The following is a 14151-nucleotide window of genomic DNA, read 5'->3' on the forward strand; positions in this document are numbered from 1 at the left end:
TGATTGTGGTTCCCCCTTCTAGGTGGTTCTGACCATGTAGATAATGATACTGATTGTGGTTCCCCTTCTAGGTGGTTCTGCCATGTAGATGATGATACTGATTGTGGTTCCCCCTTCTAGGTGGTTCTGACCATGTAGATGATGATACTGATTGTGGTTAATCCTAGGTGGTTCTGCCCATGTAGATAATGATACTGATTGTGGTTCCCCCTTCTAGGTGGTTCTGACCATGTAGATAATGATACTGATTGTGGTTCCCCCTTCTAGATGGTTCTGACCATGTAGATAATGATACTGATTGTGGTTCCCCTTCTAGGTGGTTCTGACCATGTAGATAATGATACTGATTGTGGTTCCCCCTTCTAGGTGGTTCTGCCATGTAGATGATGATACTGATTGTGGTTCCCCCTTCTAGGTGGTTCTGACCATGTAGATAATGATCCTGATTGTGGTTCATCCTAGGTGGTTCTGACCATGTAGATGATGATACTGATTGTGGTTCCCCCTTCTAGATGGTTCTGACCATGTAGATAATGATACTGATTGTGGTCCCCCTTCTAGGTGGTTCTGACCATGTAGATGATGATCCTGATTGTGGTTCATCCTAGGTGGTTCTGACCATGTAGATGATGATACTGATTGTGGTTCCCCCTTCTAGATGGTTCTGACCATGTAGATAATGATACTGATTGTGGTTCCCCTTCTAGGTGGTTCTGCCATGTAGATGATGATACTGATTGTGGTTCCCCCTTCTAGGTGGTTCTGACCATGTAGATAATGATACTGATTGTGGTTCCCCCTTCTAGGTGGTTCTGACCATGTAGATAATGATACTGATTGTGGTTCCCCCTTCTAGGTGGTTCTGACCATGTAGATAATGATACTGATTGTGGGTTAATCCTAGGTGGTTCTGACCATGTAGATAATGATACTGATTGTGGGTTAATCCTAGGTGGTTCTGACCATGTAGATAATGATACTGATTGTGGGTTAACTCTTCTAGGTGGTTCTGACCATGTAGATAATGATACTGATTGTGGTTCCCCTTCTAGGTGGTTCTGCCATGTAGATAATGATACTGATTGTGGTTCCCCTTCTAGGTGGTTCAGCCATGTAGATAATGATACTGATTGTGGTTCCCCCTTCTAGGTGGTTCTGCCATGTAGATAATGATACTGAATGTGGTTCCCCCTTCTAGGTGGTTCTGCCATGTAGATAATGATACTGATTGTGGTTCCCCCTTCTAGGTGGTTCTGACCATGTAGATAATGATACTGATTGTGGTTCCCCTTCTAGGTGGTTCTGCCATGTAGATGATGATACTGATTGTGGTTAATCCTAGGTGGTTCTGACCATGTAGATGATGATACTGATTGTGGTTCCCCCTTCTAGATGGTTCTGACCATGTAGATAATGATACTGATTGTGGTTCCCCTTCTAGGTGGTTCTGCCATGTAGATGATGATACTGATTGTGGTTCCCCCTTCTAGGTGGTTCTGACCATGTAGATGATGATACTGATTGTGGTTAATCCTAGGTGGTTCTGACCATGTAGATGATGATACTGATTGTGGTTCCCCCTTCTAGATGGTTCTGACCATGTAGATAATGATACTGATTGTGGTTCCCCTTCTAGGTGGTTCTGCCATGTAGATGATGATACTGATTGTGGTTCCCCCTTCTAGGTGGTTCTGACCATGTAGATAATGATACTGATTGTGGTTCCCCCTTCTAGGTGGTTCTGACCATGTAGATAATGATACTGATTGTGGTTCCCCCTTCTAGGTGGTTCTGCCATGTAGATAATGATACTGATTGTGGTTCCCCCTTCTAGGTGGTTCTGACCATGTAGATGATGATACTGATTGTGGTTCCCCCTTCTAGGTGGTTCTGCCATGTAGATAATGATACTGATTGTGGTTCCCCCTTCTAGGTGGTTCTGACCATGTAGATAATGATACTGATTGTGGTTCCCCTTCTAGGTGGTTCTGACCATGTAGATAATGATACTGATTGTGGGTTAATCCTAGGTGGTTCTGACCATGTAGATAATGATACTGATTGTGGTTAATCCTAGGTGGTTCTGACCATGTAGATAATGATACTGATTGTGGTTCCCCCTTCTAGGTGGTTCTGACCATGTAGATAATGATACTGATTGTGGTTCCCCCTTCTAGATGGTTCTGACCATGTAGATAATGATACTGATTGTGGTTCCCCTTCTAGGTGGTTCTGCCATGTAGATGATGATACTGATTGTGGTTCCCCCTTCTAGGTGGTTCTGACCATGTAGATAATGATACTGATTGTGGTTCCCCCTTCTAGGTGGTTCTGACCATGTAGATAATGATACTGATTGTGGTTCCCCCTTCTAGGTGGTTCTGACCATGTAGATAATGATACTGATTGTGGTTCCCCCTTCTAGATGGTTCTGACCATGTAGATAATGATACTGATTGTGGTTCCCCTTCTAGGTGGTTCTGCCATGTAGATGATGATACTGATTGTGGTTCCCCCTTCTAGGTGGTTCTGCCATGTAGATGATGATACTGATTGTGGTTCCCCCTTCTAGGTGGTTCTGACCATGTAGATAATGATACTGATTGTGGTTCCCCCTTCTAGGTGGTTCTGCCATGTAGATAATGATACTGAATGTGGTTCCCCCTTCTAGGTGGTTCTGCCATGTAGATAATGATACTGATTGTGGTTCCCCCTTCTAGGTGGTTCTGACCATGTAGATAATGATACTGATTGTGGTTCCCCTTCTAGGTGGTTCTGCCATGTAGATGATGATACTGATTGTGGTTAATCCTAGGTGGTTCTGACCATGTAGATGATGATACTGATTGTGGTTCCCCCTTCTAGATGGTTCTGACCATGTAGATAATGATACTGATTGTGGTTCCCCTTCTAGGTGGTTCTGCCATGTAGATGATGATACTGATTGTGGTTCCCCCTTCTAGGTGGTTCTGACCATGTAGATGATGATACTGATTGTGGTTAATCCTAGGTGGTTCTGACCATGTAGATGATGATACTGATTGTGGTTCCCCTTCTAGATGGTTCTGACCATGTAGATAATGATACTGATTGTGGTTCCCCTTCTAGGTGGTTCTGCCATGTAGATGATGATACTGATTGTGGTTCCCCTTCTAGGTGGTTCTGACCATGTAGAAAATGATACTGATTGTGGTTCCCCTTCTAGGTGGTTCTGACCATGTAGATAATGATACTGATTGTGGTTCCCCCTTCTAGGTGGTTCTGCCATGTAGATAATGATACTGATTGTGGTTCCCCCTTCTAGGTGGTTCTGACCATGTAGATGATGATACTGATTGTGGTTCCCCTTCTAGGTGGTTCTGCCATGTAGATAATGATACTGATTGTGGTTCCCCCTTCTAGGTGGTTCTGACCATGTAGATAATGATACTGATTGTGGTTCCCCTTCTAGGTGGTTCTGACCATGTAGATAATGATACTGATTGTGGGTTAATCCTAGGTGGTTCTGACCATGTAGATAATGATACTGATTGTGGTTAATCCTAGGTGGTTCTGACCATGTAGATAATGATACTGATTGTGGTTCCCCCTTCTAGATGGTTCTGACCATGTAGATAATGATACTGATTGTGGTTCCCCTTCTAGGTGGTTCTGCCATGTAGATGATGATACTGATTGTGGTTCCCCCTTCTAGGTGGTTCTGACCATGTAGATAATGATACTGATTGTGGTTCCCCCTTCTAGGTGGTTCTGACCATGTAGATAATGATACTGATTGTGGTTCCCCCTTCTAGGTGGTTCTGACCATGTAGATAATGATACTGATTGTGGTTCCCCCTTCTAGATGGTTCTGACCATGTAGATAATGATACTGATTGTGGTTCCCCTTCTAGGTGGTTCTGCCATGTAGATGATGATACTGATTGTGGTTCCCCCTTCTAGGTGGTTCTGCCATGTAGATGATGATACTGATTGTGGTTCCCCCTTCTAGGTGGTTCTGACCATGTAGATAATGATACTGATTGTGGTTCCCCCTTCTAGGTGGTTCTGACCATGTAGATGATGATACTGATTGTGGTTAATCCTAGGTGGTTCTGACCATGTAGATGATGATACTGATTGTGGTTCCCCCTTCTAGATGGTTCTGACCATGTAGATAATGATACTGATTGTGGTCCCCCTTCTAGGTGGTTCTGACCATGTAGATGATGATCCTGATTGTGGTTCATCCTAGGTGGTTCTGACCATGTAGATGATGATACTGATTGTGGTTCCCCCTTCTAGATGGTTCTGACCATGTAGATAATGATACTGATTGTGGTTCCCCTTCTAGGTGGTTCTGCCATGTAGATGATGATACTGATTGTGGTTCCCCCTTCTAGGTGGTTCTGACCATGTAGATAATGATACTGATTGTGGTTCCCCCTTCTAGGTGGTTCTGACCATGTAGATAATGATACTGATTGTGGTTCCCCCTTCTAGGTGGTTCTGACCATGTAGATAATGATACTGATTGTGGGTTAATCCTAGGTGGTTCTGACCATGTAGATAATGATACTGATTGTGGGTTAATCCTAGGTGGTTCTGACCATGTAGATAATGATACTGATTGTGGTTCCCCTTCTAGGTGGTTCTGCCATGTAGATGATGATACTGATTGTGGTTCCCCCTTCTAGGTGGTTCTGACCATGTAGATAATGATACTGATTGTGGTTCCCCCTTCTAGGTGGTTCTGACCATGTAGATAATGATACTGATTGTGGTTCCCCTTCTAGGTGGTTCTGACCATGTAGATAATGATACTGATTGTGGTTCCCCTTCTAGATGGTTCTGACCATGTAGATAATGATACTGATTGTGGTTCCCCTTCTAGGTGGTTCTGCCATGTAGATGATGATACTGATTGTGGTTCCCCCTTCTAGGTGGTTCTGCCATGTAGATGATGATACTGATTGTGGTTCCCCTTCTAGGTGGTTCTGACCATGTAGATAATGATACTGATTGTGGTTCCCCCTTCTAGGTGGTTCTGACCATGTAGATGATGATACTGATTGTGGTTAATCCTAGGTGGTTCTGACCATGTAGATGATGATACTGATTGTGGTTCCCCCTTCTAGATGGTTCTGACCATGTAGATAATGATACTGATTGTGGTCCCCTTCTAGGTGGTTCTGACCATGTAGATGATGATCCTGATTGTGGTTCATCCTAGGTGGTTCTGACCATGTAGATGATGATACTGATTGTGGTTCCCCCTTCTAGATGGTTCTGACCATGTAGATAATGATACTGATTGTGGTTCCCCTTCTAGGTGGTTCTGCCATGTAGATGATGATACTGATTGTGGTTCCCCTTCTAGGTGGTTCTGACCATGTAGATAATGATACTGATTGTGGTTCCCCCTTCTAGGTGGTTCTGACCATGTAGATAATGATACTGATTGTGGTTCCCCTTCTAGGTGGTTCTGACCATGTAGATAATGATACTGATTGTGGGTTAATCCTAGGTGGTTCTGACCATGTAGATAATGATACTGATTGTGGGTTAATCCTAGGTGGTTCTGACCATGTAGATAATGATACTGATTGTGGGTTAACTCTTCTAGGTGGTTCTGACCATGTAGATAATGATACTGATTGTGGTTCCCCCTTCTAGGTGGTTCTGCCATGTAGATAATGATACTGATTGTGGTTCCCCTTCTAGGTGGTTCTGCCATGTAGATAATGATACTGATTGTGGTTCCCCCTTCTAGGTGGTTCTGCCATGTAGATAATGATACTGAATGTGGTTCCCCCTTCTAGGTGGTTCTGCCATGTAGATAATGATACTGATTGTGGTTCCCCCTTCTAGGTGGTTCTGACCATGTAGATAATGATACTGATTGTGGTTCCCCTTCTAGGTGGTTCTGCCATGTAGATGATGATACTGATTGTGGTTAATCCTAGGTGGTTCTGACCATGTAGATGATGATACTGATTGTGGTTCCCCCTTCTAGATGGTTCTGACCATGTAGATAATGATACTGATTGTGGTTCCCCTTCTAGGTGGTTCTGCCATGTAGATGATGATACTGATTGTGGTTCCCCCTTCTAGGTGGTTCTGACCATGTAGATGATGATACTGATTGTGGTTAATCCTAGGTGGTTCTGACCATGTAGATGATGATACTGATTGTGGTTCCCCCTTCTAGATGGTTCTGACCATGTAGATAATGATACTGATTGTGGTTCCCCTTCTAGGTGGTTCTGACCATGTAGATGATGATCCTGATTGTGGTTCATCCTAGGTGGTTCTGACCATGTAGATGATGATACTGATTGTGGTTCCCCCTTCTAGATGGTTCTGACCATGTAGATAATGATACTGATTGTGGTTCCCCTTCTAGGTGGTTCTGCCATGTAGATGATGATACTGATTGTGGTTCCCCCTTCTAGGTGGTTCTGACCATGTAGATAATGATACTGATTGTGGTTCCCCCTTCTAGGTGGTTCTGACCATGTAGATAATGATACTGATTGTGGTTCCCCCTTCTAGGTGGTTCTGCCATGTAGATAATGATACTGATTGTGGTTCCCCCTTCTAGATGGTTCTGACCATGAAGATAATGATACTGATTGTGGTTCCCCCTTCTAGGTGGTTCTGACCATGTAGATGATGATACTGATTGTGGGTTAATCCTAGGTGGTTCTGACCATGTAGATAATGATACTGATTGTGGTTCCCCCTTCTAGGTGGTTCTGCCATGTAGATAATGATACTGATTGTGGTTCCCCCCTTCTAGGTGGTTCTGACCATGTAGATAATGATACTGATTGTGGTTCCCCCTTCTAGGTGGTTCTGCCATGTAGATAATGATACTGATTGTGGTTCCCCCTTCTAGGTGGTTCTGACCATGTAGATGATGATACTGATTGTGGGTTAATCCTTCTAGGTGGTTCTGCCATGTAGATAATGATACTGATTGTGGTTTCCCCTTCTAGGTGGTTCTGACCATGTAGATAATGATACTGATTGTGGTTCCCCCTTCTAGGTGGTTCTGCCATGTAGATAATGATACTGATTGTGGTTCCCCCTTCTAGGTGGTTCTGACCATGTAGATAATGATACTGATTGTGGTTAATCCTAGGTGGTTCTGACCATGTAGATAATGATACTGATTGTGGTTCCCCCTTCTAGGTGGTTCTGACCATGTAGATGATGATACTGATTGTGGTTCCCCCTTCTAGATGGTTCTGACCATGTAGATAATGATACTGATTGTGGTTCCCCCTTCTAGATGGTTCTGCCATGTAGATAATGATACTGATTGTGGTTAATCCTAGGTGGTTCTGACCATGTAGATGATGATACTGATTGTGGTTCCCCCTTCTAGGTGGTTCTGCCATGTAGATGATGATACTGATTGTGGTTCCCCCTTCTAGATGGTTCTGCCATGTAGATAATGATACTGATTGTGGTTAATCCTAGGTGGTTCTGACCATGTAGATGATGATACTGATTGTGGTTCCCCCTTCTAGGTGGTTCTGACCATGTAGATAATGATACTGATTGTGGTTCCCCCTTCTAGGTGGTTCTGACCATGTAGATAATGATACTGATTGTGGTTAATCCTAGGTGGTTCTGACCATGTAGATAATGATACTGATTGTGGTTCCCCCTTCTAGATGGTTCTGCCATGTAGATGATGATACTGATTGTGGGTTAATCCTAGGTGGTTCTGACCATGTAGATGATGATACTGATTGTGGGTTAATCCTAGGTGGTTCTGACCATGTAGATGATGATACTGATTGTGGGTTAATCCTAGGTGGTTCTGACCATGTAGATGATGATACTGATTGTGGGTTAATCCTAGGTGGTTCTGACCATGTAGATAATGATACTGATTGTGGTTCCCCCTTCTAGGTGGTTCTGCCATGTAGATAATGATACTGATTGTGGTTCCCCCTTCTAGGTGGTTCTGACCATGTAGATGATGATACTGATTGTGGTTCCCCCTTCTAGGTGGTTCTGACCATGTAGATGATGATCCTGATTGTGGTTAATCCTAGGTGGTTCTGCCATGTAGATAATGATACTGGTTGTGGTTCCCCCTTCTAGATGGTTCTGACCATGTAGATAATGATACTGGTTGTGGTTCCCCCTTCTAGGTGGTTCTGCCATGTAGATAATGATACTGATTGTGTTTCCCCCTTCTAGGTGGTTCTGACCATGTAGATGATGATACTGATTGTGGTTCATCCTTCTAGGTGGTTCTGACCATGTAGATAATGATACTGATTGTGGTTCCCCTTCTAGGTGGTTCTGACCATGTAGATGATGATACTGATTGTGGTTCATCCTTCTAGATGGTTCTGACCATGTAGATAATGATACTGATTGTGGTTCATCCTTCTAGGTGGTTCTGACCATGTAGATAATGATACTGGTTGTGGTTAATCCTTTTACATTACATTTAAGTCATTTAGCAGACGCTCTTATCCAGAGCGACTTACACATTGGTGCATTCACCTTATGACATCCAGTGGAACAGCCACTTTACAATAGTCCCTCTAAATCTTTTAAGGGGGGTGAGAAGGATTACTTTATCCTATCCTCGGTATTCCTTAAAGAGGTGGGGTTTCAGGTGTCTCCGGAAGGTGGTGATTGACTCCGCTGTCCTGGCGTCGTGAGGGAGTTTGTTCCACCATTGGGGGGCCAGAGCAGCGAACAGTTTTGACTGGACTGAGCGGGAACTGTACTTCCTCAGTGGTAGGGAGGCGAGCAGGCCAGAAGTGGATGAACGCAGTGCCCTTGTTTAGGTGTAGGGCCTGATCAGAGCCTGGAGGTACTGAGGTGCCGTTCCCCTCACAGCTCCGTAGGCAAGCACCATGGTCTTGTAGCGTATGCGAGCTTCAACTGGAAGCCAGTGGAGAGAGCGGAGGAGAGGGGTGACGTGAGAGAACTTGGGAAGGTTGAACACCAGACGGGCTGCGGCGTTCTGGATGAGTTGTAGGGGTTTAATGGCACAGGCAGGGAGCACAGCCAACAGCGAGTTGCAGTAATCCAGACGGGAGATGACAAGTGCCTGGATTAGGACCTGCGCCGCTTCCTGTGTGAGGCAGGGTCGTACTCTGCGGATGTTGTAGAGCATGAACCTACAGGAACGGGCCACCGCCTTGATGTTAGTTGAGAACGACAGGGTGTTGTCCAGGATCACGCCAAGGTTCTTAGCGCTCTGGGAGGAGGACACAATGGAGTTGTCAACCGTGATGGCGAGATCATGGAACGGGCAGTCCTTCCCCGGGAGGAAGAGCAGCTCCGTCTTGCCGAGGTTCAGCTTGAGGTGGTGATCCGTCATCCACACTGATATGTCTGCCAGACATGCAGAGATGCGATTCGCCACCTGGTCATCAGAAGGGGGAAAGTAGAAGATTAATTGTGTGTCGTCTGCATAGCAATGATAGGAGAGACCATGTGAGGTTATGACAAGAGCCAAGTGACTTGGTGTATAGCGAGAATAGGAGAGGGCCTAGAACAGAGCCCTGGGGGACGCCAGTGGTGAGAGCGCGTGGTGAGGAGACAGATTCTCGCCACGCCACCTGGTAGGAGCGACCTGTCAGGTAGGACGCAATCCAAGCATGGGCCGCGCCGGAGATGCCCAACTCGGAGAGGGTGGAGAGGAGGATCTGATGGTTCACAGTATCGAAGGCAGCCGATAGGTCTAGAAGGATGAGAGCAGAGGAGAGAGAGTTAGCTTTAGCAGTGCGGAGCGCCTCCGTGATACAGAGAAGAGCAGTCTCAGTTGAATGACTAGTCTTGAAACCTGACTGATTTGGATCAAGAAGGTCATTCTGAGAGAGATAGCGGGAGAGCTGGCCAAGGACGGCACGTTCAAGAGTTTTGGAGAGAAAAGAAAGAAGGGATACTGGTCTGTAGTTGTTGACATCGGCGGGATCGAGTGTAGGTTTTTTCAGAAGGGGTGCAACTCTCGCTCTCTTGAAGACGGAAGGGACGTAGCCAGCGGTCAGGGATGAGTTGATGAGCGAGGTGAGGTAAGGGAGAAGGTCTCCGGAAATGGTCTGGAGAAGAGAGGAGGGGATAGGGTCAAGCGGGCAGGTTGTTGGGCGGCCGGCCGGCACAAGACTCGAGATTTCATCTGGAGAGAGAGGGGAGAAAGAGGTCAGAGCACAGGGTAGGGCAGTGTGAGCAGAATCAGCGGTGTCGTTTGACTTAGCAAACGAGGATCGGATGTCGTCGACCTTCTTTTCAAAATGGTTGACGAAGTCCTCTGCAGAGAGGGAGGAGGGGGGGGGGAGGATTCAGGAGGGAGGAGAAGGTGGCAAAGAGCTTCCTAGGGTTAGAGGCAGATGCTTGGAATTTAGAGTGGTAGAAAGTGGCTTTAGCAGCAGAGACAGAGGAGGAAAATGTAGAGAGGAGGGAGTGAAAGGATGCCAGGTCCGCAGGGAGGCGAGTTTTCCTCCATTTCCGCTCGGCTGCCCGGAGCCCTGTTCTGTGAGCTCGCAATGAGTCATCGAGCCACAGGGCGGGAGGGGAGGACCGAGCCGGCCTGGAGGATAGGGGACATAGAGAGTCAAAGGATGCAGAAAGGGAGGAGAGGAGGGTTGAGGAGGCAGAATCAGGAGATAGGTTGGAGAAGGTTTGAGCAGAGGGAAGAGATGATAGGATGGAAGAGGAGAGAGTAGCGGGGGAGAGAGAGCGAAGGTTGGGACGGCGCGATACCATCCGAGTAGGGGCAGTGTGGGAAGTGTTGGATGAGAGCGAGAGGGAAAAGGATACAAGGTAGTGGTTGGAGACTTGGAGGGGAGTTGCAATGAGGTTAGTGGAAGAACAGCATCTAGTAAAGATGAGGTCGAGCGTATTGCCTGCCTTGTGAGTAGGGGGGGAAGGTGAGAGGGCGAGGTCAAAAGAGGAGAGGAGTGGAAAGAAGGAGGCAGAGAGGAATGAGTCAAAGGTAGACGTGGGGAGGTTAAAGTCGCCCAGAACTGTGAGAGGTGAGCCGTCCTCAGGAAAGGAGCTTATCAAGGCATCAAGCTCATTGATGAACTCTCCGAGGGAACCTGGAGGGCAATAAATGATAAGGATGTTAAGCTTGAAAGGGCTGGTAACTGTGACAGCATGGAATTCAAAGGAGGCGATAGACAGATGGGTAAGGGGAGAAAGAGAGAATGACCACTTGGGAGAGATGAGGATCCCGGTGCCACCACCCCGCTGACCAGAAGCTCTCGGGGTGTGCGAGAACACGTGGGCTGATGAAGAGAGAGCAGTAGGAGTAGCAGTGTTATCTGTGGTGATCCATGTTTCCGTCAGTGCCAAGAAGTCGAGGGACTGGAGGGAGGCATAGGCTGAGATGAACTCTGCCTTGTTGGCCGCAGATCGGCAGTTCCAGAGGCTACCGGAGACCTGGAACTCCACGTGGGTCGTGCGCGCTGGGACCAACAGATTAGGGTGGCGCGGCCACGCGGTGTGGAGCGTTTGTATGGTCTGTGCAGAGAGGAGAGAACAGGGATAGACAGACACATAGTTGACAGGCTACAGAAGAGGCTAAGCTAATGCAAAGGAGATTGGAATGACAAGTGGACTACACGTCTCGAATGTTCAGAAAGTTAAGCTTACGTAGCAAGAATCTTATTGACTAAAATGATTAAAATGATACAGTACTGCTGAAGTAGGCTAGCTGGCAGTGGCTGCATTGTTGACTTTGTAGGCTAGCTGGCAGTGGCTGCGTTGTTGACACTACACTAATCAAGTCGTTCCGTTGAGTGTAATAGTTTCTACAGTGCTGCTATTCGGGGGCTAGCTGGCTAGCTAGCAGTGTTGATTACGTTACGTTGCGTTAAAAGAACGACAATAGCTGGCTAGCTAACCTAGAAAATCGCTCTAGACTACACAATTATCTTTGATACAAAGACGGCTATGTAGCTAGCTATGTAGCTAGCTACGATCAAACAAATCAAACCGTTGTACTGTAATGAAATGAAATGAAAATGTGATACTACCTGTGGAGCGAAGCGGAATGCGACTGGGTTGTTGAGTGCGGAAGTTCTATTCGGGAGACGTTGGGTAGCTGTTGGCTAGCTAGCAGTGTCTCCTACGTTAAGGACGACAAATAGCTGGCTAGCTAACCTCAGTAAATTAAGATAATCACTCTAAGACTACACACTCTAAACTACACAATTATCTTGGATACGAAGACAGCAAAGACAACTATGTAGCTAGCTAACACTACACTAATCAAGTCGTTCAGTTGAGTGTAATAGTTTCTACAGTGCTGCTATTCGGTAGATGGTGGACGTTTGCTAGCTGGCTAGCTGCTGGGCAGATAGCAGTGTAGACTACGTTAGGACGACGAAATACGATAATTACGCAATTATCTTTGATACAAAGACGGCTATGTAGCTAGCTAAGAAGAAATTGCTAAGATTAGACAAATCAAACCGTTGTACTATAATGAAATGTAATGAAATGTAATGAAAAGTTATACTACCTGCGGAACGAAGTGCGGATGCGACCGCTCGCTCCAACCCGGAAGTGGCTAGATGGTTCTGACCATGTAGATAATGATACTGATTGTGGTTCCCCCTTCTAGATGGTTCTGACCATGTAGATAATGATACTGATTGTGGTTAACCCTTCTAGGTGGTTCTGACCATGTAAATAATGATACTGATTGTGGGTTAACCCTTCTAGGTGGTTCTGACCATGTAGATAATGATACTGATTGTGGTTACCTCTTCTAGAGGGTTCTGACCATGTAGATGATGATACTGATTGTGGTTCCCTCTTCTAGAGGGTTCTGACCATGTAGATAATGATACTGATTGTGGTTCCCCCTTCTAGATGGTTCTGACCATGTAGATAATGATACTGATTGTGGTTAACCCTTCTAGGTGGTTCTGACCATGTAAATAATGATACTGATTGTGGGTTAACCCTTCTAGGTGGTTCTGACCATGTAGATAATGATACTGATTGTGGTTACCTCTTCTAGAGGGTTCTGACCATGTAGATAATGATACTGATTGTGGTTCCCCCTAGATGGTTCTGCCATGTGGATGATGATAAACGTGAACATACGTCCCCTCCTGTCTCACTACAGCCACACCCACGACGTCTACATTGGCCGGCCGAGCCTCGACCGACCGCTAGAAGCCACCGAGAGGTTTGGCGACGCCCACACGGTAAGGGACCAGGAAGTAATGTGTTCACTAACCTAAAACATGTTTCTCTTCTCATTTTAACCATTATTTTGTTTTTGTGACTATATAATAACCCAGCAAGCACATTTTGGTTCCTTGGAAGTTGTGGGAACGTACATTTTGGTTTCCCATTAGTTCTGGGAATGAAGCCATACGTGGGGCGGCAGGGTGGCCTAGTGGTTAGAGCGTTGGACTAGTAACCGGGTGGTTCTCAGAACGTTTTGTGCTAGTTGGGTGGTTCTCAGAACGTTTTGTGCTAGTTGGGTGGTTCTCAGAACGTTTTGTGCTAGTTGGGTGGTTCTCAGAACGTTTTGTGCTAGTTGGGTGGTTCTCAGAACGTTTTGTGCTAGTTGGTATGTTCTCAGAACGTTATGTGTTAGCTGGGTGGTTCTCAGAACGTTTTGTGCTAGTTGGGTGGTTCTCAGAACGTTTTGTGCTAGTTGGGTGGTTCTCAGAACGTTATGTGTTAGTTGGGTGGTTCTCAGAACGTTTTGTGCTAGTTGGGTGGTTCTCAAAATGTTATGTGTTCGCTAGGAGGTTCTCAAAATGTTATGTGTTCGCTAGGAGGTTCTCAGAACGTTATGTGTTCGCTAGGAGGTTCTCAGAACGTTATGTGTTAGCTAGGAGGTTCTCAAAATGCTATGTGATAGCTGGGTAGTTCTATATTCTATATAGATTTTATATAATAATAATAATAATATTGAATATGAATGTATGTGTGGGTTTCCATTTATATTTGTATGTATCTGCCTATATAATGCCATACATTGTGTTTATTACATGTTAGTAATATTGTGTGTATTATGTATGCATGTTGTGTGCTTTCAGCGTCCAGTGCGTTTCTGGTTTGCCACAGGAGGAGCAGGGTTCTGTGTTAGTCGAGGTCTCGCCCTCAAGATGAGCCCCTGGGCCAGGTGAGAGTGTGTGTGTGTGTGTGTGTGTGTGTGTGTGT

General features: G+C 45.7%; 1 pseudogene; it reads left to right on the top strand.

The window, feature by feature from the left end:
* LOC124024618 overlaps positions 1 to 14151 on the top strand; it is a 55410-nt pseudogene that overhangs the window by 34132 nt on the left and 7127 nt on the right.

The sequence above is a fragment of the Oncorhynchus gorbuscha genome, unplaced genomic scaffold (assembly GCF_021184085.1).
Source record: "Oncorhynchus gorbuscha isolate QuinsamMale2020 ecotype Even-year unplaced genomic scaffold, OgorEven_v1.0 Un_scaffold_1958, whole genome shotgun sequence".
NCBI lineage: Eukaryota > Metazoa > Chordata > Actinopteri > Salmoniformes > Salmonidae > Oncorhynchus > Oncorhynchus gorbuscha.